Raw genomic sequence first — 27,300 nt, 5'->3', positions numbered from 1 at the left:
TCGCTACCTTATAAAACAATGTCGTACATGGTGCGCCTTAACTAGCTTTAAGTGAAAACCGCTTACACCTGGGAGGTTTTTGCGGATTTTTAAACAACACTGTTCATAGGTGATAAAAATCCAAAAATATCGATGCTGATGCTGATCAAGATTATTTATTATCCGACGAATATGTCGATGTGTTATAAACGGAATGACAAACATAATATAATAATGTTATTTAAAATTTATTTGAGCAATTGTAATAAAAATACGCATTAAAGGGAATATTTGTTGAGACATTGGTAAACTGTGAGAGCGTTGATTTTAATTTCTTCTGTTAATTAGGACAAAATATACATTTTTTAAGTATTCCTGCCATTATAACTCATCCCGTCCCAACTGTAGACAATTCTTTCTAAAACACCATAAGCAAATTCTGTGGCGCCAGCGTGTAATTAATATGGTGGGGTCTAAAGCAATTTTCTGCTTTATTGACATTGGCCTCAACATTTCTTTAGACATGGCACATACATATGTTTGTTTGTATTTATTTTCTCACATTTCAATTAATAATGAAAATAAACACCGAAAGAAAAAAAAACATTTTCAAAAATACATTAACTTAAAATAATATATTGTATTTTGCCTTGCTAACACCAAGTCTTTAATGCTTGCTGACTCCCATCATAAAATGGGTTTGATTTTAAGAAATCTAACACTAAAAGCAACATATTGAAACAATTTAAATAATAAAGGCGTCATAAAATGCCAAGCATACTAAGAGGTATGCTTGTGTGTGTCAAGTTTTTTTGTTCCTTCAATATTCGACGTGCCGCACAACATTTTTAGTGAATTAATGGCATTCTTTGTTTTCATCTCTCTTCATAAATTCTATAAAAAGCAGCAGTATGGATCCATATGGTAAATATTTTGTATGCATTCAATGTTACTTTAATTTGGCTTTGGGAGAAAACAATTTTTCCACAGCATACTTTTGTGTGTCGTTTGGAAACGATTTTCCTTGTTCCCCGTCCATATTCGTGTCTGTTTGTTAGATTCATTTTTATTTCCTTTTCTAAGCAAAACGTCAGAAATATGTTTCGATCATTCATTGCCAACAGCAATTGTTTGTCGAAAAGTCTATTGTTATGCTTCATGCCGTCGAGCTTAGATGAGACCTACAAGCATTGTCATTAATATGTATAAGCGAATGTTTAGAAACGCTGCGGACATTATTTGCATTTTTAGGTAGAGAGTGTTGAATTGTTTTTTTTTGCTTTCCAATTCTTTCGCAATTCTGGGATTTTGTATTCGTATATTGTTGGCACCGTTCACTGTTTCCTGTATGTCCGTGTGGAAAATGTATATTGACAAATTGCAAAGCGGGGATAACTGTTTAACTTTTTTTGATTTATTTGTCAAGGACTCTGGTGGAAGTCAAGGCAGGACTGTCATGTTGTTTTTTTGCCAAAGCACTTGCTATTTTTAAACCAAAGTAGCAACTGTTGGCCAGTATTATTCATCTTTATTAAGATATGTCTAACACTTTGATACGATAAAAACGGCACCTAATCAAAAAAATGGTTTTAGCCTCCATATTTGTGAATAACACGAAACACTCGAAGGGAGTAATTGATTTATCGATCCACGTTTTGGGATAGCTCCCATATAACGGTACCTTTAGATTCGATAGGTGAAAACCAATTTGAATGTTTTTCCACATTTTCATTCCATATTAGCCGAAATTTGACATTTATGAGCCCTAACAAAAATTGCTGACATAGGCCAATATTTGAATATAGCCATCATATAACGGCGCCAGCAAAGCTTCGAGTATTTTGAAGGTTTTAGCCACGTTTTTCCGATTGGGCTATACCAAAACATGGACCTCTTTTGGCAAATTTCAGTGGAGTGAAATTACAAATTGCCGATAAATCCATTAAAAATTGTATCTAAAATCATCAGAACAACGAAAATAGGGAGGTACCGTTATATGGGACCTATACCAAACCATTGAACTATGTTGACAATTCTAAGTAGAGAGGTGTTGTGACCACTGGGAACCACATATGTCACATAACAAGTAGTTCGGTCAAAAAGTAGTTAAAATCCTCAAAATACCTAAAATTGGGAGGTATCGTTATATGGTGGCTGTTACAAATCATTTCAGTGGTTGTTACCACTAGGAACTTCAAATGGCGAATTAAGGCTAGTTCGATTAAAAATTGTAGCTAAAATCCTCAAAATACCGAAATGGGAAGGTACCGTTATATGGGGCTATTCCAAAACATAAGCATATGTTGAAAATTTTTGGTTGAGATGTTTTGCGAGCACTGGGAATCTCAATGTTAAATTACAGGTAGTTCGGTCTAAAGAGTGAGCTAAAATCCTTAAAATGCCGAAAATCGGGAGGTACCGTCATGTGCGGGCTATACCAAAACATGAACCTATGTTGACAATTTTTGGTGGAGATGTTTTGTGACCATTGGTAACCTCAAATGTAAAATTACAGGTAGTTCGATCCAAAAATGTAGGTACAATCCGCAAAATACTGAAAATCGGGAGGTACCGTTATATGGGAGTTATACAAAGCATGGACTTATGCTGACAAATTTTTAGTGGAAACCTCAAATGTTAAATTTAAGATGGTTCGGTCAGAAAATGTATCTATAATCCGTAAAATACTGAAAATGGGGAAAACCGTTATATTGGGGCTATACCAAAACAGGGACCTACATATGTTGACAAATTTAATGATAATGTTTTGCGACCAGTGGGAAGTTCAAATGTTAAATTACAGATAGTTCGGTCCAAAAATGTAGCGAAAATCCTATAAATACCGAATATAGGGAGGTACCGTTATATGGGGATATATGTACCTAAACATGGGCCTATGTTGACAATTTTTGTTGAGATGTTTTGGGATCACTGGGAACCTCAAATGTGAACTTTAAGATAAATTCCCAAATAAAGCAATAAAATAAATGTTAAAAAGTGTAGCTTTTTATTTTATTATTTTTTCTGTATATTTTAAAGGAAAAACTTTATTCACAAATTTTAAAAAAATAAGGACCAGAAAGTTCTTACGATTTTTGTTATAATCGTAGATTAATACAAAAATATTTCTAGAAAGTAGAAGAGTACAATCATTGAAAAAATTGATTTTACTTTGCAATTTTTTTTTATTTTTTACTTAGATAGTTGATAAAAAACAATAAATAAAGAAGTTATGAGTATTTCTTTGCATACTCGTATAGTTTTTAAAGAATTCGTCTTATTCAAGGCGCGATATTTTGCTGATGAGCAGCATCAACAGACAGAAAATAAAGGAAATCAAAAACCACCTGCTTAAGTGTCCGATGTCACAAAGAAACCCCATATATACTTTAGCATATGCAAACAGTCCCAAACATAACATATGTTTGGGTCCTGCAAACAAATATATGTTTGGGTGCAAACAAATTATATGTTTGGGTGCAAACAAATTATATGTTTGGGTGCAAACAAATACAATTCCAAAAGCTACAAAAAACAAAAAAACAAACACTTGCAGTGGGCGCTTTCTGAGAGCAAGGGATCGTAAATGTCAATATGAAACACATTGAAATGTATGCTCACTTGCTCTCAGCAAGCGCTCACTGGCTATCTCTAACATATACACACATTTATAAATGGTGGGGTTTTATTGAAAGGCATAGACACAAGTAAAAAATTATCAGTCGGCTTTGCCGGAGACACTTTTTTCACAAAAAACGTATGTATTTAGGGGGTTTCAAAATTTTGGTCGTATGGGAGGTACCGGATGGAGTGGACAAATATAGTCCATATTCGAACCTGATCTGTATCTGGTAGATATTATGAGAATGTGTAAAGTATGGACCAAATCGGTCACTCCCATCAAGAGTTATCGTGTGCACAATTTTTCCGAACATTTGTGGGGTAGGTACCTGAAGTAGTGGACCGATATGGCTTATCCACGGACTTAAACTAAGTTTGAAATCAATATTACGAAAGCCAAATGTTGGACCGAATCGGCAGATCCGTTCGAAAGTTATCTTGCACTCCAACCACTACACACGGTGTCATAGGGTTTTTTGTAACTTTCAGGCTATTTTCTCAGGAAGTATGGACTTGCCCCTAATGAAACTTACAGCGTCGTATAGAACACAGTGAATACAACTTGCGTTAACAAAAATCAAAGCGATTCGAGACCAGGTCCTAAACTGAACTTTTCCGAAATTTTGTGTGGGAGGTACCCGAAGGAGTGAACCGATTGAGTCCATATTGGAACCTCATCTAAGTTTGGTAGAAATTATACGATGTGCAAAGTATGGACCAAATCGGTTATTCCTTTCAAGAGTTATGGTGCGCACAAGTTTTGCGACAATTTTTGAACATTTGTGGGGGAGGTACCGGAAGGAGTGGACCGATATAACCCATCTTCGAACTTAAATCAAATCTGGACAAAATATTTCGATACCCAAAATTTGAACCGAATCGATTGATCCGTTCGAGAGTTTTCGTGCGCACCAGCCAGCCAGACAGACAGACAGACGGACGGACATTGCTAGATCTACTCAAAATTGTCTGAAACGGATATCGTACAAACATACTTGGGGTCTAAAACCATTATTTCGATGAGGCACATTTTTGGTCGTATCAAAGTGTAAATACCCTCTTTAGCCTAAAGGCTGAGGGTATAAAAAGCAAAAGCACAACAGACACATACATAGGTACATAAAAAATTCCAAAGAAAGACAAAACGGACTTTAATAAAAGAAAACAAGTAAGAAAGTATCAGTCAGCTGAGCCGACAGAGATATACCCTCAGCCACGTACCCGAAGAAAAAAGTTGACACAATACTTCTGTAGGTTTTTTAGCTGTTGGGAAAATTTTCGAGGATGGAAAGGGACGCAAAAAACTACATGTTGCAACAAAATTCAGAATGATCCAAGACGAGTGCATTTTTTCTAAACTTTGGGTAGGGTGTACCCATAGGAGTGATCCGATGTAGTACATATTCGGACCTAATACAAATCTGTAGGAAATATTTTTTCTTTATTAGTCTATGGATATTTTCCTTACAGACTATATAATTAAATATGTTGTACTTAATTTTCTGAATTTAAATATATTACAATTTTACTTTTCAATTTACAAAGTTTGAGCTAAATCGATTTCTCTCTTAAAGGGTTATTTTACACATTATCCAGTTTAGGTGGTGCCGGTAGGATTTTCTGGACCTTTTTGGATCATTATCTCAGGAAGTATGGACTTTCCCACGAAAAAAAAATTACAACGTCGTAACAGGCGCCGCAAGTGCAGCCTGCTGCGTCACAAATTAATAAGATCAGAGAGGAGTTGTTAAACTATACTTTTTCCAAATGTTGTGTGCGAGGTACTCAAATGAGTGGACCGATTAGTCCATATTAGAACTCGATCTATGCCTGAAAGTAATATTACCAATAGCAAAGTTTGGCTCAATTCATTTATTCCCTCCTAGAGTTATCATGCCCACAATCTTGGCGAAAAATTTTGAACCTTTGTGGGGGAGGTACCGGAAGGAGTGGATCGATATGGTCTATCTTCGAATTTAAACTAAGTTTGGACAAAATATTGAAAGACCCAAAATTTTAACCAAATATGTTGATCCGTTCGAGAGTTATCGTGCACTCCAACTACGACACAAGGTATTATATGGGTTGTTTGCAGTTTCCGTGCTGATTCCTGAGGATATTTGGACTTGCTCCTGAAAAAAATTATATCGTCGTAATGGGGGTAGTGAATACAAGTGGCTGCAACAAAAATCAAAGCTATTCGAGAGCAGGCCTTAAACTGCACTTAAGCAAAATTTTGTGTGGGAGGTACCCGAAAGAGTGAACCAATAGGGTCCATATTGGAACCTCATCTATGTCTGGTAGAAATGTCACGATGTGCAAAGTATGGACTAATTCGGTTACTCCCTTCAAGAGTTATCGTGCGGTCAATTTTTCCGAACATTTTTGAACTTTTGTGGGGGAGGTACCTGAAGGATTGGACCGATATGGCCCATCTTCGAACTTAAATCAAATCTGGACAAACTATTTCGATACCCAAAATTTGAACCGAATCGATTGATCCGTTCGAGAGTTATCGTGCGCACCAGCCAGCCAGACAGACGGACAGACAGAAAGACGTACGGACATTGCTAGATCGACTCAAAATTGTCTGAAACGGATATCGTACAAACATACTTGGGGTCTAAAACCATTATTTCGATGAGGCACATTTTTGGCCGTATCAAAGTGTAAATACCCTCTTTAGCCTAAGGGCTGAGGGTATAAAAACTGAATGGAAAAACTTATGGAAAGTCACACTTTTAAAAAGACAAAATTATGTAGAAACATCGTTGAACGCTTCTACCTAGTTGTGAAATAAAACACATTTTCTTCAAATCATCAACGGGAAATCGGCATCTGGAATCAAAAGATTATATAATGTAATAAATAGGTACATCCATATTTCTAATATACATATGTATGTATGTATGTATATGAAAAACGTATTGATGTAATTACAAATATTAAATGCGATTTCTTCCTTCCTTGTCCAATAAAATATTTCCATTCACCTTTTTGATTCAATTATAAAATGTATTGGACATTTAATTTACTAAAAAGCACAATTTCTTTAAGAAAAGACAAAACACAAACAATTCACTCACTTTGCCGTCTTTACTCAACGATTGTCTCTAGAACACCGAAGAAAAAAGACCAACATAATTAATACCATTTTTTCCTTTTCCTCTTCGCTTACTATGGTTAACAACAACAAAGCACGGAACACACGTGTTTTACGCATACAAAGCTATACACAGCTCTTTATTATAAAACAACATTCCGCAGCTGCGAGAGCCCTGTTGTTACGAGATTTCATGTCATCTTTTGCATTGGTTCAAATGAAGTCGTGAAAGATCCGATCTTTTCAGTAGGATTTGAACCAATGCAAAGGAAGCCGTGAAAGATCCGATCTTTTCATCAGCATTTGTACCCATTCCATTGTTCCAATATAGATGATGTTTGTGTTTTTATTTACACACCTGTTTATTTTCATTTAGTATGTTCCAGTACTGCAAAAATCTACTAATTTTTACTATTTTTTCCGATAACATAAAGGAAAAATTGTTATCGTAGTAAAAATAAGTAGATTCTTGCAGTTTCTGGAACAGACCAAAGTTGTTAGAACTGTCGTCGTAATGTTGTCTTACATTTCCTGCATATCAGACAACTAAAACTTTTAAACAATTGGTATTGTATGAAGCTCGAAATGTCTGCAATAAAAATGAAGTCCCAATCATCCAGCTAAAAATAGAATCGGACTGCACACATTGCTATTTTAAAAGTTCCCTTGTCTGTTCTATATCTGACATAGAAAGAAATCAATCAAATCTCGCTTCTTGGAATTTGAAAAAAAGTCCGAAACGAAAAGGAACAAGAATCTGAAAATAAAGAAGAAACGACTTTTGGAAAGAAACAATTATATTTTGTTCTTGGAGATCCCTAAAGCAAGCCGGGTTGTAGATCCCTACATATTTCCGTCACTAAACAAAAGAGTATAAATTACCAAAATGTTGTTATAAAATAACAAACTAATAAAATAAAAGTAATTTACGAAATAAAAATACTTAAAGGAGTGCATTTGGAGTCCATGTCGAAATCTGAACTGGTGATGGGAAGATAATAGAAAAATTCGTTTGTAAGATGAAAGAATATCAGTTGCGGAGAACGGAGGAAGTAATCTTTTGCGTTACAGCGGTGGTGATTACATTGCAATTTTGGATGTAAACTTTTTGCTGATCAATTAATTGTAGTTATTTCGTGAATTCGTTTGAATTAATAAAGAGTTTTGTTTGTCCATATTTCAGTAGAGCATTTCCATTTTCCAAACAAGACATGAAAATGTCATGCCAAGGGGTTGGTGAAAATGACATGTCAAAGCATTGGTTAAAATGACATGTCAAAGAATGGGTGAAAATGAAGTGTCAATGCATTGGTTAAAATGACATGCCAAAGCATTGGTTAAAATGACATGCTTAGGATCCAAAAAAGAACGTCATCTTTTAGGGGTCATGCTCACATAAAATTCATGAGTGAAAATGACAAAAAGATGACATGCCAGATCACTTGCACCCATGATTCAACTCATGATTTTTCATAGAAGATTTTACTGGGTCTCTTCGACAAAAATCATCTCCACCCATAAAAAATATGTTCTAACATAAAAAATATGTTGGTACCCAAACATATAAAATTTAGATATGTTACAACATGTTGCAAACATATATTTGTTTGGACACAAACAAATTATGTTTGGATCCAAACATAGATTTGTTTGCAATCAGTCCCAAACAAATATTTGTTTGGATCCAAACTTATTTCTAACATATATTTTTCTGTGTGTGTATGTACATTGCTAAAAATTAATAACGTAGTAATACATTGAAATCTTGATATAGTTTCTTCAACAAAATGTTAACCACAAGCTAAGTAAGTAGTACGTCGTAGACGGGGTATCCAACGATTAAATAACTTGACAAATTATACATGTGTTTACTTCTATTACAACAATATTGAACATTGAACACCCGTGTTTGCTGCTTTCTTTCAACCAATGTTATATATCCCAGTAAAATCTTCGACGAAAAATCATGAGTTGAATCATGGGTGCAAGTGATTTGGAATGTCATCTTTTTGTCATTTTCACTCATGAATTTTATATGAGCGTGACCCCCAAAAAATTGAAGTTCTTTTTTGGATCCTAAGCATGTCATTTTAACCAATGCAATGACATGTCATTTTCACCAACCCCTTGACATGACATTTTCATGTCTTGTTAGGAAAATGGAAATGCTCTATTGAAATATGGACAAACAAAACTCTTTATTAATTCAAACGAAATCACGAAATAACTACAATTAATTGATCAGGTTTTTTTCTATTACATATCTTCCCATCACCAGTTCAGATTTCGACATGGACTCCAAATGCACTCCTTTAAGTAGTTTTATTTCGTTAATTACTTTTATTTTATAATTTTGTTATTTTATACTCTTTTGTTTAGTGACGAAATTATGTATGTAGGGATCTACAACCCGGCTTGCTTTAGGGATCTCTAGGAACAAAATGTAACGAACGGGGAGGAGAGACTTTTTCTGAAAAATACCATTTATGCTTAATTGATTTATTTTTAATTGTTTCTTTCCAAAAGTCGATTCTTCTTTATTTTCAGATTCTTGTTCCTTTTCGTTTCGGACTTTTTTCAAATTCCAAAAAGCGAGATTTGATTGATTTTGTTCTATGTCAGATATAGAACAGACAAGGGAACTTTTAAAATAGCAATGTGTGCAGTCCGAGTCTATTTTTAGCTCGATGATTGGGACTTCATTTTTATTGCAGACATTTCGAGCTTCATACAATACCAATTGTTTAGAAGTTTTAGTTGTCTGATATGCAGGAAATGTAAGACAACATCACGACGACGAGTTCTAACAACTTTGGTCTGTTCCAGAACCTGCAAGAATCTACTAATTTTTACTACGATAACTATTTTTCCTTTATGTTATCGGAAAAAATAATAAAAATTAGTAGATTTTTGCAGTACTGGAACATACCAAAATGAAAATAAACAGGTGTGTAAATAAAAACACAAACATCATCTCTTTTGGAACGATGGAATGGGTACAAATGCTGATGAAAAGATCGGATCTTTCGCGACTTCCTTTGCATTGGTTCAAATCCTAATGAAAAGATCGGATCTTTCACGACTTCCTTTGAACCAATGCAAAAGATGACATGAAATCACGTCATCGCAAAGAAGCCCTTCCTTTAAATTTTGCTGGGTATATGTACACATGTATATATGTATATTTGAACATTCTTCACGGAATTTTCCATTACCCATTAAAACAACAAAATAACATTTATCTTCCCATTTTATTTCATACCAACCTTTTGCTCGACAAACATATTAGTGTTTTAATGATGTTTTTATGGGAATATGTCATAAATGTCATATCGTATTTATATACTATAATAAATCGACAACTGAAGATGACTACCTTAACGAATGACACATTGAACTGTGATACATATGTACAACAAATTATTTGTAAGTATGTCTCTTGCGTTTTTATAAACGACGATATGTTAAAGCAGGTGTCCCCATTCACAATGACAATAACTTACATAAAAAAACTACCGGCCATAAAGTTGTGATGATTTGTACAGCTCAACACCGTTCACATACTCGTACATACCTACGTACGCATGTACATAAATTCCTTGCGTTACGTCCAAAATTAGAATCATCATACTATTTCGGCAAATAAAATGAGTTTGATAAGAGTGTGAACATAAATTATGAATGTTATTTATTTGCCAAAAATGCACGTATTTTTCGACACCTTTATTTTTGTCTGCCAAACAGGTTGGTAATGACAGTATGTGTGAAAACGATTTTGCCACACACGCACTTGTCTGTCTAGTCGTCCACCAGCAACAACAACTTTGGTTGGAATAAATTCTATAATCGGTTTAAGGAAAATCTACTCACATTGTAATGACAAGTCGTTAAGTTAAGTCATAAGTTTACTTTATTTCTTCTTGTTCTTTCATGATAAAGACACATTAACTGAAGTTCTGTAAAAAATATATGTATGTACATATACTCGTCAGAGCATTGCATGGAAATGAAGAAATGTGTAAAAGGCCACCATGCTGCTGGTCGGTCCTTATGCAGGTTCTGTTTTCCATTTTTATTATTCCATTTCCATGACATTTATGGTCCTGTGAATAATGTACAAGTATTCGAACATGAATTTAGCCGTAAAGTTATGGATTTTGTTTTTAGTCCGGTCAAAATAGACATTGAAATAGCAAAAATTCCCACAAAGCTGAATTTTGGTGGAGAGCTAGAGTTTGCCATTAGAAGCAACGTCCTAAAAGTCCCCATCGATCCCATGTGTGCAAAAAAAATTAATCGGGGTCAAAGGTCAAATTTTAAGGGTTTTTTGGTTTTCGGATTTATTTTTTGATAACGGTTGATCTAATCAAAAAGTGACTAAAGTAAATATTGTAGACAGAAAAATTATCTACAAGTTTGACCTTTATAATTTTTTTTTAGAAGGAACCATTCTTGAGATATAGCTGTTCTAAAAAACACATGATTTTTATGCACTTATAAGGGAAATATGCACATATTCAGACGAACCGGCTAAAATAAGCGAAGTAATCGGGTCTGTCCCCCTAAAATATATATATTTTCTTGAAGAGCGAGATTATAGCTATCTTCTAAAAAAAATTCCAACAAAATCGGAGCTTGTTTAGTAGAGTTATTCAATGTTAGAGTCATTTTATGTAAAAATAGCCATTTTAACCCACATGTGTAATCGAAAGCCCAAAGGGAACGACCCCAACGAAAACTCTCCGATTTTTTTTCAAGTTTTGTCCAAAGGTAAGGTTTGTTGCGCTGATTACGGAAATGTATAATTTTCAACGGTTGCGGATCCGGTTCGCCGGTTATTCGACCCGAAAGGCCAAATGTTAAAACCGGGTTAGACCCGGATCTGTTGAACCGATTCCTGCAAAGTGGATATCGTCTGAAAGCTTACGGCAGTATCTACCACATAGTGTCGTTACTTTAACCGGTTCGCCTCATAATGTACTTACGCGGCTAATTTTTTATTTGACCTTTAGATCGCGATATCTCGAAAATGGTAAGTATTTTTTAAGTATCATAATGACCACTCTTGTAGGACAATTATTGAATCTACAACTTTTACTTTAGCCGGTTTTTGCTAAGTCCTACCGTTTTTGAGAAAAATTAAAAAAACTGAATAATGCCTCCAAAAATGACCTTTGACCCCGAATAACTTGTTTTGCACACATGGGATCGATGGGGACTTTTAGGACGTTGCTTCTAATGGCTAACCCTAGCTCTCCACCAAAATTCAGCTTTGTGGGAATTTTTGCTATTTCCCCCTTATACGCATGTCTATTTTGACCGGACTATTTGTCACAGACATAAGTTAAAGTTGATATTTTTTCTGCCATGCATTTGTTTTATCGTTTAGCTTAAAGTTTTGCAATTTAAAAGATTATTATATCAATGGAATGGCATAATGTGGACTTATTCAATTTATTATATGTGCATGATTTATTAAGATTAGTTTTCAAAAAAAAAAAAAAAAAATCGATGTAGAAAATTCTTATATGAACTTTAATGTGTAGGAAATACTTGGTTTTATAGAAACTGCGGACCGGCAGCCGATAAAAAAATTTAGTTCCGGCCTATGGTCCGCATTCTAAAAAAAGTGAGCCAAGGCTATAGTCGGGTCGGGGCCGACTATGTGATACCCTACACCACTTCCCCTGTGCATAAGCTTTTGACTGGTAAAATTCAAAGTATTAAAATTGGGATAGCGTAGCGCCTTTGCTCTGAATGTCTTCATTAATACAGGTCAATTTTATTGAAACGCGTTTAAGTGCATCGTCAGAATAACTCAAATAAAAAATGGAAAAGTGGGATGTATGCTAACCATCAACCATCACATTCCGACCCCTGAATAATATCCGACCACTACCAAAATCAATAGGTTTATTCCTCTGTGGGACCCCCATTAACACTCAAAATTTCGTGACGATCCAATCAAAATTACGACGTGTAGCGTGATTACAAAGAAATGGAAAAATGGGATGTATTAACGACTATTGCGATATCTCCGTTATTTGGCCACCTACACCAACCTACTTTGCATCATTGTAATGATGGGATTTTCTACTTTCATCGTCAGACTTTGTTTTTGGAAGGTCCCCAACCAAAGCTGTCATATTCGTCATTATTATTAAAATCGCAAAAATGAAAAGTTGTGTTCTATTAGCGGCTATTGCGATATCTTCGTTGTTTGACCACCTACAACAACCTACTTTACATCGTTGCAAAGGCGATATTTTCTACTTTCATTAGTAGGTTTTGCTTTTGGCATACCCCCTATAGAAGCTGAGATATTCGGTTTGGAAAAAACATTGCCTTTTTCTCCAAAAAAGTTTTTTGCCCATTCCGACCCCTAAATATTATCCGACCATCACCAAAATAAATAGGCTTTTTCCCCTGCGAGACCCCCATCAACACCCAAAATATGGTGACGATCCGATCAAAATTACGACGTGTTGCGTGATTTCTTTAAAAGTGGAAAAATGGGATGTATTACCGACTATTGTGATATCTCCGTTATTTGGCCACCTACGCTAACCTGCTTTGCATCATTGTAAAGACAGGATTTTCTACTTTCATAGCCAGGTTTTGTTTTTGGAAAGTATCCAACAAAAGCTGTGTTATTCGTCATTAGAATTAAAATCGAATAAATTAAAAGTTGGGTTCTAAAAGCAACTTTTGCGATATCTTCGTTGCTTGACCACCTACGATAACCTATCATACATCGCTGTAAAGGTGATATTTTCTGCTTTCATTAGCAGGCTTTGCCTTTAATATACCCCTTATAGATACGGAGATATTCGCTTTGAAATAAAACGTTGACTTTTTCCGCAAATAAGTTTTTTGCCCATTCCGACCCCTGAATATTATCCGACCATCACCAAAATCAATAGGCTTCTTCCCCTCATCAACGTCCAAAATTTGGTGACGATCCGATCAAAATTGCGACCTGTAGCGTGATTACAAGGTTTAGATGGACAGACGGACGGACGGACGGACGGACACACATAGATCAGATCGACTCAGCTCGTCGAGACATTCATTTTGGTATATATAAGTATGGGTCTACGACCATTATTTCGATGCGTTACAAACTTTTTGGCCAAAACCAACTTATAATACCCTCCCCACATAGTGGTGTAGGGTATAATAATACCCTCCCCACATAGTGGTGTAGGGTATAATAATACCCTCCCCACATAGTGGTGTAGGGTATAAAAACTTTATTGTGTTAACCATATCCTGACAATCGGGTTTTTACGAATGTTGGCATTTATCACCTTCTTCTGTGCCTAATTGTAGTATTTGAATGTAGGTACAGTTGAAAAGAGCTTGTTTCTAGTATTTGAATGTAGGTACAGTTGAAAAGAGCTTGTTTCTAAGTGTTTCTAATATTTTACAATGGCAGCAATGCCATTTGTACAGCCGTTTATTTAACTTGCTTTGATTTCTGTTTAGTTCAAATCTAGTAACTCGAACTAAAACTTTCGCACTTTTCAGATTTGGATGACAATGAATATGAAATCGACCAGAAACTTCTCCATCAAAAAATACGGACATAGGTCCAGGTTTTTATATAGCCCCATATAGCGGTTCCACACGATTTCTGGTATTTAAATTTGTTGTAATTGGCTATGGGGTTTCGTTGAAGCTGGAAAGGGCAAGTTGGGAGGGCGATGATCAGAGGAGTTTGTTCCGCAGTTCAGTGGAGGTTGTTCAGAAGTTCGGAGAAAGTTGTTCGGAAATTCGGAAAGGTTGTTCGGAGGTTCGGTGGATGTTGTTTGGAAGTTCGGAGATTCGGACGAGGTTATCCGGAAGTCGTAGGAGGCTGTTCGGAATATTAAAATCTATTTACTAAAAATTAAGTTACAATGTTTTATTTTTAAATGCACAAAAACTAGAAAATTATTTTTCTCTTAGCCTCAATATGTATATTGTTCGTCATGACGCGATCTCTCAAATAAAATGCTTGTTTTAAATTTTTTAATTATTTTTTTGTTAATTTTAATATTTTTTTATACCCTCCACCATAGTATGGAGGGTAGATTAAAGTATATATATATTCTTGATCAAGATAAAGTTCTGAGTCGATCTATACCTGCCCGACTGTCCCTCTGTTGTAAACACTCTAGTGTCCGCGAAAGTTGTGCTAGAAAGCTAAATCTTTGGACCCTAGTATCTATTTTCCATTGGCAGGTCAAGTTCGAAGATGGGCTATATCCGTCCATGTTTATGTATAACCCACATATAACACTACTTCCCGAGTTTCTGTATTTTGAGGGTTTTTGCTACAACTCTTAACCGAACTAGCTGTAACTTGACATTTAAAGTTCTTATGGGTCACAAAACTACTCCATCAAAAACTGTTAATATAGGTCCATGATTAGGTGTAGTCCCCATATAACGGTACCTCCAGATTTTCGGTATTTAAGGGTTTTAGATAAAATTTGTAACCGAACTAGCCGTAATTTGACATTTAAGGTTCTTAGGGGTCACAACACTACTCCACTGTGAACATAGGTCCATGTTTAGGTATAGCCCCCATATAACGGTACACCCCAATTTTCGATATTTTGAGGTTTTAAGCTACAAGTTTTAGGCGAAATAGCTGTAATTTGACATTTAATGTTCTTAGAGGTTACAAAACTACTCCACCAAAAACTGTCAAAATAGGTCCACGTTGAGGTATATTCCCCATATAACGGTACCTCTAGATTTTCGGTATGTTGATGATATTAGCTAAAATTTTTTAACCGAACTTACTAAAATTTTACATTTGAGGTTCTTAGTTATATCCCCATATAAGGGAGATACTGAACTATCCGAAAATTAACATTTCAGATTCCCTTCCACCAAAAATTGTCAGAATAGGCCAATGTTTTAGAATATCCCCCATATAACAGTACCTCAAGATTTTCAGTATTTTGAGTGTTTCAACTACTTTCAACTTGCTCACTGAAGTTGACATTTGAGCTTCCCTGCAGTCCCGAAACTCCTCCACTAAAATTTTTCTACATAGTTCCATGTTTTGGTATAGCACCCATATAACGGTATCTCCCAAATGTATGTAATTTCAGTATCTTAGCCACATTTGAGATTCACAGTAGTCACAGGATTAAAAACTGTTAACATATTTCCACTTTTTGGTATAGGCCCCATTAAGCGTACCTTCCGATTTTCTGTATTTTGAGAAAATTAGATTTATTTCTTAACCGAAACTTCTATTGAGCATAAAATTTTTCCAACAAAAGTTGTACATTTCAGGTATTTTCAGGGTTTTGGCAACATTTTTTTGCCGGAATTGCCCTGCAGCCACAAAATTTTTTCCACCAAAAATTGTCAATTAAGGTTCACACTCGATATAACCCCCATATAAGATACCACCTGACTGAACACATTTTTTAGACTAGAATAGATAACTCTATGCAACACTGAAAATGCAAACAACTTCTAGAATGCATTTTTTGAAAGTACATATTTAGACTACAAAATCCCTAGTAGAGTTTTGTCCTGTCAGATCCAGTTCGGATTCTATGGCCTCATATAAACCGGGCTAAGTCTACACTTTTTTGCATTTATCAGGGCTTTATCTTAGAAACGAATAGGAATTTGGCCTTACTGTTTTTAGCAATATTGCTGAAATTCTGGTCAGTATCGGCTAAACTATTGGGAGTTGAACCAAGTAACCTTTTGCAAAAATCTTTCAAATAAAGTTTTCAACAATTCTTTATAACATTCCGAACCTCTAAAATGCTTACTTCATGTTGTTTCAGCGGTTTTTGCATCATATCTTTTACTGCGCGTATTTCAAACACAGTTCACACCAACAGTTTATTCTCGCATTTCGGATTTCACTACATTATTGAAATTTTTATTAAATCGTCGTTGACAAATGTACTGAAAATAATGGGAAAGAGGCATTTTACAACAATGAGATATTCTGAAGAGTTGTGTATTACATTCCAGGAAATATTTTTCCAAAAGAAAATATTAAGAAAAAATTAACGGTTTTGGAGATACGGTGCGAAATGTATAAAAATTGTGGAATTTTTGCACATATTTTGAAATTTGAAATATTTTATTCTTGTCCTTATCTACAAGTTTGTTTAGATGGGGCAATAAAATCCGAGTTGGATCTGACACAACAAAACCCAACTAGGTTTTCTTGTCATTTGGGTCTGTACTTTCAAAAAATCCTCAGTTCAAATTGTTTACACAAGATCACCTTAAAAATGTTGCACAGTGTAATTTAAGATTTGGGTCATCTTTGGTCGAAAATTTGTTGCGCTTATAATTTTGGAGAGGAAAGGAAACTAATTCGAAATGTCTTGAGTTTATGTACTCAATTTTTGGGAGTTATGTCAGCGTAATCCCAACTAATTTTTGGTAGCTATATCCAAATTCATTGACGGACATAAACCCCAAAATCATTTTGGTTTTTTTAAATTAAACAAGTAAGAAAGTATTAGTCATCTGTGACGACAGAGATATACCCTCAGCTTCGAACCTAAAGACATGAAACAAAATACTACTGACGTCCATAGGGGTTTTTTATTTTTAGGCCAATTTTGTTTGCAACGTTTTAACTAAAAATTATCCCAGACGAGTCCTTAAACTGCATTATTTCTAAACTGTGTGTGTCCGATGTAGTCGATATTTGGACATAATTTGAGACTGTAGGGATTTAAACGATGTACAAAGTTTGGACCAAATCGGTTTCTCCCTTCGAGGGTTATATTACATACTACCCAGTTGGCGCCTGCAGGCTTTTTGGAGCCTTATCTCAGGAAGTATGGACTTCCCCCAGAAAAAATGACACCGTAGTAACAGAGCATGCAAGGAGAACTTTTTGGGAAAACTTTCAAAACGACCCGAGATGTTCTGTTAAACTCAACTTTTCCATATTTTGTGTAAAAGTTACCGGAAAGGCGAGACCGATATAGTCAATATTCCAATCGTATACAAACAAGGAGTATAAAACCATTATTTTGTTGTATCAAAGTGTATATAAAGGATAACATTCTTTTTCAATCGGGTACCGGTACCATTATATTGAGGCTATACCAAAACATAGACCTATGTTGACAATTTTTAAACTTTAAATCTAAAATTACTGCTATTTCGGCCAAAAATGTAGCTAAAAAAAATCCAAAATCCGGAAGTACCGTTATCCTATACTAAAACATGGACCTATGTTGAAAATTGTTATTGGAGCGGTTTGGAACTTCTGCAAATCTTAAATGTAAAATATGAAATATTAAATGTCAACAAGTGAGAACGGCGTTAAGTTCGGCCAGGCCGAACTTGATATACCCTTCACCACGAGTTAAATTGAAAAAATGGAACAATTAGTTTTCTTTCGTTTATGAAGAAGACTAAATACCAAATTTCAGCAAGTTCAGTAAAACAATGTGGCTAACCTTCAACATAACGAAATTCGGGAGTTACCGTTTCACGGGGGCTATATCAAAACGTCGATCTATACCTACATATTTCTGGCGGTAAGTTTTTAGACTCAAAGAAGACTAAATACCAAATTTCCGATATTTCGGTTAAATCTTCAAAATATCGAAAATCAAGAGTTACGCTTCTATGGGGATATATGAACCAGCGGACCTATGCTGATAATTCCCTTCTGGAATATTTTATAACCCCATTAAAGGCTAAATAACAAAGTTCAGTCTTTCAGTGGGATATTGACGTCGCAATCTTCAGAATTACGAAAATTGGGAGGTACCGCTCTATGGGGGGCTATATCGAAACGTGGACCTATACCAACGAACTTCAGTCAGAAAGGCTTTTCCTCCAACAAAGACTAAATACCAAATTTCAGCAATTTCGCTCGGTTGCTGTGACCACAACCTTCAAAGTACCGAAAATTGGGAGGTACCATTCTGTGGGGGTTATATAAAGGCGTGGACCTATACCGACAAATTTCTGTGGGAGTTCTATAAAGGCGTGGACCTATACCGACAAATTTCTATGGGGGTTATATAAAGGCTTGGACCTATACCGACAAATTTGTGTGGGGGTTATATAAAGGCTTGGACCTATACAGACAAATTTCTGTGGGGGTTATATAAAGGCGTGGACGTATACCGACAAATTTCTGTGGGGGTTATATAAAGGCTTGGACCTATACCGACAAATTTCTGTGGGGGTTATATAAAGGCGTGGACCTATACCGACAAATTTCTGTGGGAGTTATATAAAGGCGTGAACCTATACCGACAAATTTCTGAGGGGTAATATAAAGGCGTGGACCTATACCGAAAAATTTCTGTGGGGGTAATATAAAGGCGTGGACCTATACCGACAAATTTCTGTGGGGGTTATATAAAGGCTTCGACCTATACCGACAAATTTCTGTGGGGGTTATATAAAGACAAATTTCTGAGAGAATACTAAGTAAAAAATTTCAGCCATTTCGGTGATAATGAAGCTAAAGCCTTCACAGGCCACAACCTTCATAACACCGAAAATCTGAGGTATGTTCTATGTGGGCTGTACGAAAACGTGGACTAGTACATACAAATGTTATATGGAACGTTTATTACCCCAAATGAAGACCAAATACAAACATTCAGTCATTTCGTGGGATTATTGTGCCCACAACCTTCAAAATACCGAAAATCGGGAGATACCGTTCTATGGGAGTTATATTAAGGTGTGGACCTAAAGCGACAAATTTCTGGGGGAAAGTTGTATACCCCCAAGACTAAGTACCAAATTTCAGCCATTTGGTGTGATAATGAGATTAAAGCATTCAAAATACCTAAAAGGTGCTGTCGTTCTATGGAGGCTATATCAAAACGTGGACCGGTATAGCCCATTTACAGTACCAACAATTCTGGGAGTAATAGAGGCTTAATTACCAAAGTGCAAACCTCTATCTTAAAAATTGCTAGATGTATTTTGATTTCAACAGATGGATGGACGGAGGGAATGACGGACAGACGGACATGGTTATATCGATTTAGAATTTTACCCTGATCAAGAGTATATATATTCTTCACAGGGTCCCCGATGAATATTTCGATGTGTTACAAACGGAATGACAAATTTAAATGGAGGGTATTCATTTTATGGTGGGGGGTATAAAAAGCGTTAAATTCGGCTGTCCCTAACTTTTTTCCCTTCACCATGAGTTGCATTGAGACAAATTGAAATAATTAATTTTTATTTGTTCATAAAAGTATTAAGCTCAATTTACCAAATAAAGCTTTTGTATCCACATTTCTGTACGAAAATATGACAAATCGTGGATCTATACCGACAATTCTTTGTAGGAATGTTTTGTACTAATTTTTATAAAATAAAAATTCTTCTTTTTCACGACTCCGACTCCACCAAAATATGCTAGACTCCGACTACACATCATTGATCCATACAATGGTGGATGGTATAAAAATTAATTTTTCCAATAGGCATTTTACCAGAAAAATTTAATATAGAGCACCAAATGTTCATTTAGACGATTTTGTAAAATTCATGAGAAACTGTTAACATTTGTGCCTTGTTCTTCTTGTTATTCTGTCGTCTAAATAAAGTAAATTAAACTCACCAAACCCATCTGCAGAACTGCTTAAAACAAATCAAATTCATTAGTCAATGTGTTTTTTTTAATGTGTCTTCCGTTTACTAATAGCATGTCTCTAAAATTATTTTCCGCTTAACATTTTGAAAGCATAAAATATTTATTGCTTAAGGTGTGCAGAAAAATGAAAGAACCCCCCTTTCTCAACAATCATCGAAATTATTTTTCGTTTGTTTGTCGTCATGTGATTTATAATGAAGAAAAAAATTTAACCAAAGTGATTTCTGTGTTTTCACATGGGAGTATTTAGTCAAAATTTTCGTACATACATGTGTATGTAAAATTCACTTGAATAAAAAAGTTTGAAAGCAGTTTAAAATCCATTTAATTTTATTATGTTTATTCTTGGTTCTACAAGTTTATTTTCAACTTAAAAAGTTTTTTTTTTGTTCAAAAAGAAAATAATGTGAGTGCGAACAATATAATTTCTATTGGGAAATTAAGCAAAAACATGGAACGAAAATGAAATTTGCAAGAAAATACCTAACTTTCATATGAAAAGCATAAATTGTCTCCGGAGACTATCATGTCGAGACTATCGTCGTTAGTCTTGTATCGAATTGAATGCGTGTGCATGCAAAATATGTGTGTATTGCAAAAACTTAATTGTGCTGTTTTCTAATTTTTTAAACAAAATTTTCCGCGACAAAATTTTCCGCGTTTTAATGTAGAGTATCAACGAATTGTTAAGATGCCATGTGTGCTGCTTCAAAATTGATTAGTCTGTTCGCATATTTTTCATGGTGTACAACAGTTAATTTCCACGTTTGGGAAAGCTTAACTGAAAATAGTGAAACGACCGGTAGATTAGTCGTTTGTCTGTGAAATAACACTGGGGGTATAACTCTGAATGACTGAATTGATTTGGACTAAGGCTTGTGGGAGAACGTTAACTCAAAAATCAATCTAAAATAAATTGCAAAACCAAACGAAATTTATTTGAAGCCGCAAAATTAGCCTTGGAAACAATATCGTCTATAATAATTAATAACTTAATATCCTCTAAGCCTAGAAGATGTACTTGTGTCATCCAGAATAAAGGATACGCAAGAAAATATTGGTTTCAATAGTTTTTGTTGTACCTCGAATTGGGGGATGCTTTAAGCGGGGTACACACGATCAGTTTTGACTGTCGATTTTTCGGAATATAGATGAATGTCAAACTGTCCAGCAACCACATAATTACAACTACATTCATACATTATTTAAACTTCAGTGTATTTCCTGGTTGTCTCGCCTTACAAATAATTCTCATTCACTCCGTAAACCCAGATGGATAAGATGTTTAGTTTTCGTCGCTGAATGGGTCGAATGCTGGCGTTAACCGACGTGAAAGAGAAGACGTGTGGCATTGTCCGCAGTCCTATTAGATTGAACCGAAGACTACATCAGCCATCGACCTTGCGATACGTTCGCTCCTGCCGATTCACAATATACGTATCAAATAACTCAGAATCACAAGTACTGCAATCCTATATATGATTTTTTGAAAAACCTGTTTGCTTCAAAATGTCAGCATCATTTAATGGTAGAAGCAGTTCAAATTTTGAAAAGTAATACATTAGTGAGATTATCCTTATTTAGTTTGCTTTTACTTTTACTTTTGCAGGAAAATCGAGAGAAGTGTGGTTTACTCACAAATCGAGTGAAGACAAAACAAGACATGTTGGCTTCAACCCACTTTTAAAATTTTTTTAACGTAAATATAGCCACAGCTTCCATGCAAATTATCTTTTAAGGTCAATATTTTTTGAGACGTCCAAAAACATTTCATTTTATCCAAAAATATCACAAGTCGAGTGCTGGCTTCGTCCAAACTTAGTTTAAGTTCGCTGATAGTATAAATCACTCCACTCCTTCCGGTACCTCCCCCACGAAAGTTCGAAATTGTTCGAAAAATTGTTGCGCAAGATAACTCTTGAAGAGAGTAACCGAATTGTTCCATACTTCGCACATCGCGAAATTTCTACCTGACATAGATTATGTTCCAATATTCGCTCCACTTCTTCGGGTACCTCTCATACAAAATTTCGAGAAAGTTCAGTTTAAGACCTGTTCTCGAATCGCTTTGATTTTTGTTGTAGCAACTGGTATACACTGCCCCCATCATCTTGGACAAGTCCATACTTCCTGAGAAAATTGCCTGAAATGTGCAAAAAAAAAACCTTTATGACACCGTGTGTAGTGGTTGGAGCTCAAGATAAATCTCGAGGGGATCTGCCTATTCCGTCCAAAATTTGGCTAGTGACCGATTTTGTCCATACTTTACACATCCTAATATATCTACCGAGTCACTTTGATTTTTGTTGAAGCAACTTGCATTCTCTGTCTCAATTACGAAGTTAAAAGTTTTTTTTCGGGGGAAAGTCCATTCTCCTTGAGAAAACAGCCTGAAATGTGTAAAAACCCCATAAGTAGTGGCTGGAGAGCAACCGATTTGTTCCAAAATGTGTCCTTCGTCATATTTTGTCCAAACTTAGTTTCAGTTCGAAGATGGCAATACTGGTACTTCCCCCCCCCCCCAATATTTAAAAAAATGTCACTAAAATTGTATGCACGATATCTCTTGAACGGGGCAACAAATTTGGTGCAAACTTTGGATCTCCTAATATTTTGTACAACTTTAGATTAACTTCTAAAATGGCCCATATCGGTCCTCTCCTTAGGTACCTCCCCCACAAAAGTTCAACATTTGTGTCTTAGTGAAGTTTAGGGTCTGTTCGAAGATCCTTTGGAAATGTATACCGATGCTGCTCGTTGTGGTCCTGTTTACTGTTTAAAAGTTATACGATGGCCCACTGAAAAGACTATTGGGCGCGATATCTATCGCAAACATATGACTCCCAAAATAAGATCCACTCCCATAATGGAATATGTCAGTCCATTCTTTTAAGTACCTCCTCCGCAACACTTTTGATCTTTAATCCTAATCCACATTTTTGTCGGCAAGTTCAAATGTCCAAAATCGGGCACAAAATTCTGAAAATATTCGATCTGCCCATAGATGAAAGTTTATAGTCACATGGACTGAGGGTATCTCTGCTGGCAAAGCTGACTGATACTTTTTTACTTGTTTCATTGTGACGTCATTCATTGTAACCACTCCTACTACCCCGTATTTGTGTGCTTACTAAAGATAAGAAGAGAAATGAAGTCCTGTGTGAATAACGTCAATTTAGCATTGTAGAATGTAGGGGCTGGATTTTTGCTGTAATTTGACATTTGAGGTTCTCAGTGGTCACGAAAGTTCTCCATGTGTTGGTATGTTCCCCATATAACGGTATCTCCCTATTTTCGGTATTTTGAGAATTTTAGCTAAAATTTTAAATCGAACTAGCTGTAATTTTTCATTTTGCGTTCTCAGTGGTCAAGCAACTTCTTCACTAAAAATCGTCAACATAAGTCCATGTTTTGTTTTAGCCCCTTATAACGTTACCTCCCGATTTTTGGTATTTTTTGGGTCTTAGCAACATTTTTTGACGGAACTTCCAGTAATTTGACGTTTGAGGTTCCCTGTAGTTACTAAATTTTTCCACCCAAAATTTTAATGATATGTCCACATTATGGTACATCCCCATAAGCAGTACCTTTCACCTGGTTGAACGCATTTTTAGATTAGATAATTTAGGCGTTTGGGGTATTCGTGGTCAAAAAAGGTTTGCACCTAAATTTGTGGACTGGAAAGGAAATATATAGAAGAATATTTTATGGTGGAGGGTATAAAAAGTTCGACCCGGCCGAATTTAACGACTTTTTACTTGTTAAGTATTTATTTATTCATCAATAACTATCCTGATCCTTTCAAAGTTATCCCACTCAGATATATTACACTTATGCCAGCTTTTTCTTCAATCCTCGAAACACTTCTGAAATGCGGTTTTTGGTATAGCCAACAGCTTATGTTTCGATTTTTCTTTTATATTCTCAATCGTTGCAAAACGCGTTACTTCATTGGTGTCTTCAGTTTTGGGAAGAGGGAAAACGCAGCGGGGGCCTTGTACGGTGGTAGAGGCATAATAATGGTTTTGTTTTTCCCAAAAAGCTCACGCACAAGCACCGATGTCAGAGAGCTGGTGCGTTATCATGGTGCAAAATCCATAATTGGTTTCTCCACAATTGTGTGCGTGTCTGAGGTAGTAGTATTCCTTATTGGCCGAACGACCTTGTGGTAAGAATTCATGATGCACCACACCATTGCAATCGAAAAAAAAGTGAGCAAAACCTTCACATTTGACCGAACTTGACGTGTTTTTTTCGGTCTTGGACGTTTCCATTGGGATGACTGGGCTTTGATTTCAATAACATAGCCATACACCCATGATTCGTCACCAGTTATGAAGATTTGAGATTTAATTGTTTGTAGTGTAATAATCATGAAGACGTTAATTGTCGCAGTCATAGTTTATGTCAAGAAAAACTCCAACGGTAGGTGAAATTGGCCATATCTTTTGTGTGAAAAATAAAAAAATTAAACTATGGGTACATATTTTAACTTACTTGGCAATGTAGGTTGTGTATGAAAAAATAACTATTAATATTCCTTGTGATGTAAATAACAATAATATATCGTATATAACGGAACTAGTGTCACTGTAGAGAGTATGGTAATCTTTAAGAGTACGGTTGGTCGGTTGGTTTTGTTAGGGAACCACTGGTACTTTGCCAATGCCTGTTTATGAATGCAATCAAATTTGGCCGCCAACAAATAAAGAATCCCGTCTCTGTACACTCTTTGCATCAACTGTTTGAACGTGATTTTTCTCCAAAGAAAATCGAACAAACGGTATTATTTTGCATAGATCATATTGTTATTATTATTATTATTGCAGGTTGCGGTTATTAGCCATAACGCACATGTCTAATACTCCCAATCTGAAATAATTATAATAGAACCTATGGAAAACAATGCCACTGTTGAAACTTCCAACTACTCTCAGTTCCAGCAGTCCCACAGCTTAATAATGTGTCAATGACACCAATATCTCACAACTTTTGGGAAATGACAAAAAAAGTTCTACACATGTCATTCATTACCATTCTGATAACATACCACAATGACGTTGTCTTAAATTGACCACAATGACGTTGTCTTAAATTGATATTCAAACCATAACATTTGGGTCAGTACAAGGTTATGGTTAAATGACCAATTTGGCATGTCGTCTAAAAACTACTGACCATACAATGTTGTTAACATCCTTAAATTCGATAATAGAAAACAATACTTCCTGATTGATACGTCAAACAAAGTAAAAGTAAATATCAACAAATGTATGTATGTACATATGTATGTATTTGTTGATGTGGTCATGTGTTTGGTGCAGTGTTATCCCTCTTCATTTCTTGAAATGAATACCGTAAATTAAAATAATATATGTATGTAAGTATGTATGTGCTTATGTGTGTATATATTTATATCATACCATATGATTTGTTGTATTTAAATGATTCTGCTCAAGGCAAATCAATTGTATTATAAGGATATATTACATGCATGTTTCTTATAGATTATGTATAAAGCTCAGAATATGCTTTCAACTAATGAAAAAATAGTAAGAAAGCACAATAGCAAATTTTGGCAAGAACGAAGCATAACAAATAAACACTCTGTTGTTATATGTATGTTCGTAACATTTCAATAGCATGGGGAACAATGAAAGAAGTTTGATGATGGGAGCATGTTTGTGTTTTTTATTGTGTGTGTGTGGTTTTTTTCAATTAATATCCAAATACAAATGAAAATGACAAAGTAATTTGTTCCTCATATCCTGCCTACATTAACGCAAAACGTATAAAAGGCCGTTAGTTAGAAATTCTTAGATATTTTACCAAATGTCTACATTATGAAAATGTTCTTATAACAAGTAAAAAAGTATCAGTCGGCTTTGCCGACAGAGATATACCCTCAGCCTGCGTATATTGAAACAATTTTTTCCCAAAAAACGTATGTATTTACGGGGTTTTAAAAATGTTGGGCGTTTGAACCGACAAAAATGTTGATTAGGATAAAAGATCAAAAGTTTTGCGGAGGAGATACTAAAAGGAATGGATCGACATTGACCATTATGGAAGTGGATCTCCAGCCACTATATGGTGCCAACAAAAATCAAAGCGATTCGATATCAGGTATTAAAGTGAACTTATCCAAAATTTTGTGTGGGAGGTGCCGGATGGAGTGGACAAATATAGTCCATATTTGAATCTGATCTAAATCTGGTAGATATCTTAGGATGTATAAAGTATGGACCAATTCGGCCACTCCCTTCAAGAGTTACCGTACGAACAATTTTTCCGAACATTTTTGAGCTTTTGTGGGGGAGATGCCTAAAGGAGTGGACCGATATGGCTTATCTTCGAACTTAAACTATGTTTGGACAAAATATTACTAAGGCCAAATTTAAGACCGAATCGGCAGATCCGGAGCGCAAACCACTACACACGGTGTCATAGGGGTTTTTTGCAACTTTCAGGCTATTTTCTCAGGAAGCGTGGACTTGCCCCTTATGAAACTTGTACCGTCGTATGAGGGGCAGTGAATACAAGTTGCTAAAATAGAAATCAAAGCGATTCGAGAGATGGCCCTTAACTGAACTTTTCCGAAATTTTGTGTGTTTGGTACCCGAAGGAGTGCACCGATTGAGGCCACATTGAAACCTTATCTAAGTCTGGTACATATTTCACGATGTGCAAAGTATGGACCAAATCGGTAACTCCCTTCAAGAGTTATCTTGCGCACAAATTTTCCGAACATTTTCGAACTTTTGTGTGGGAGGTACCGGAAGGAGTGGGCCGACATTGCCCATCTTCGAACTTAAACTAAGTTTGGGCAAAATATTACGAAAGCCAAAATTTGAACCGAATCAGTTCATCCCTTCTAGAGTTATCGTGCGCTCCAGCCAGACAGACAAACAGACAGACGGACGGAAATTGCTCAATCGACTCCAAATTGTCTGAAACACATTTCGTCCAA

The 27,300-nt window shown here is 35.6% G+C and overlaps 1 protein-coding gene across 1 annotated transcript in view; it reads right to left on the bottom strand.

Moving 5' to 3' along the window:
* Positions 1 to 27,300, bottom strand: part of LOC141401520 (G-protein coupled receptor dmsr-1-like) — a 400,810-nt gene that overhangs the window by 354,942 nt on the left and 18,568 nt on the right. The window lies entirely within an intron of this gene.

Source organism: Musca autumnalis, unplaced genomic scaffold, assembly GCF_047663935.1.
Source record: "Musca autumnalis isolate F117 unplaced genomic scaffold, ASM4766393v1 scaffold_4, whole genome shotgun sequence".
Lineage (NCBI taxonomy): Eukaryota > Metazoa > Arthropoda > Insecta > Diptera > Muscidae > Musca > Musca autumnalis.
The sequence above is the reverse complement of the archived record's forward strand: the minus strand, read 5'-3'. Positions and strand labels throughout refer to the sequence as shown.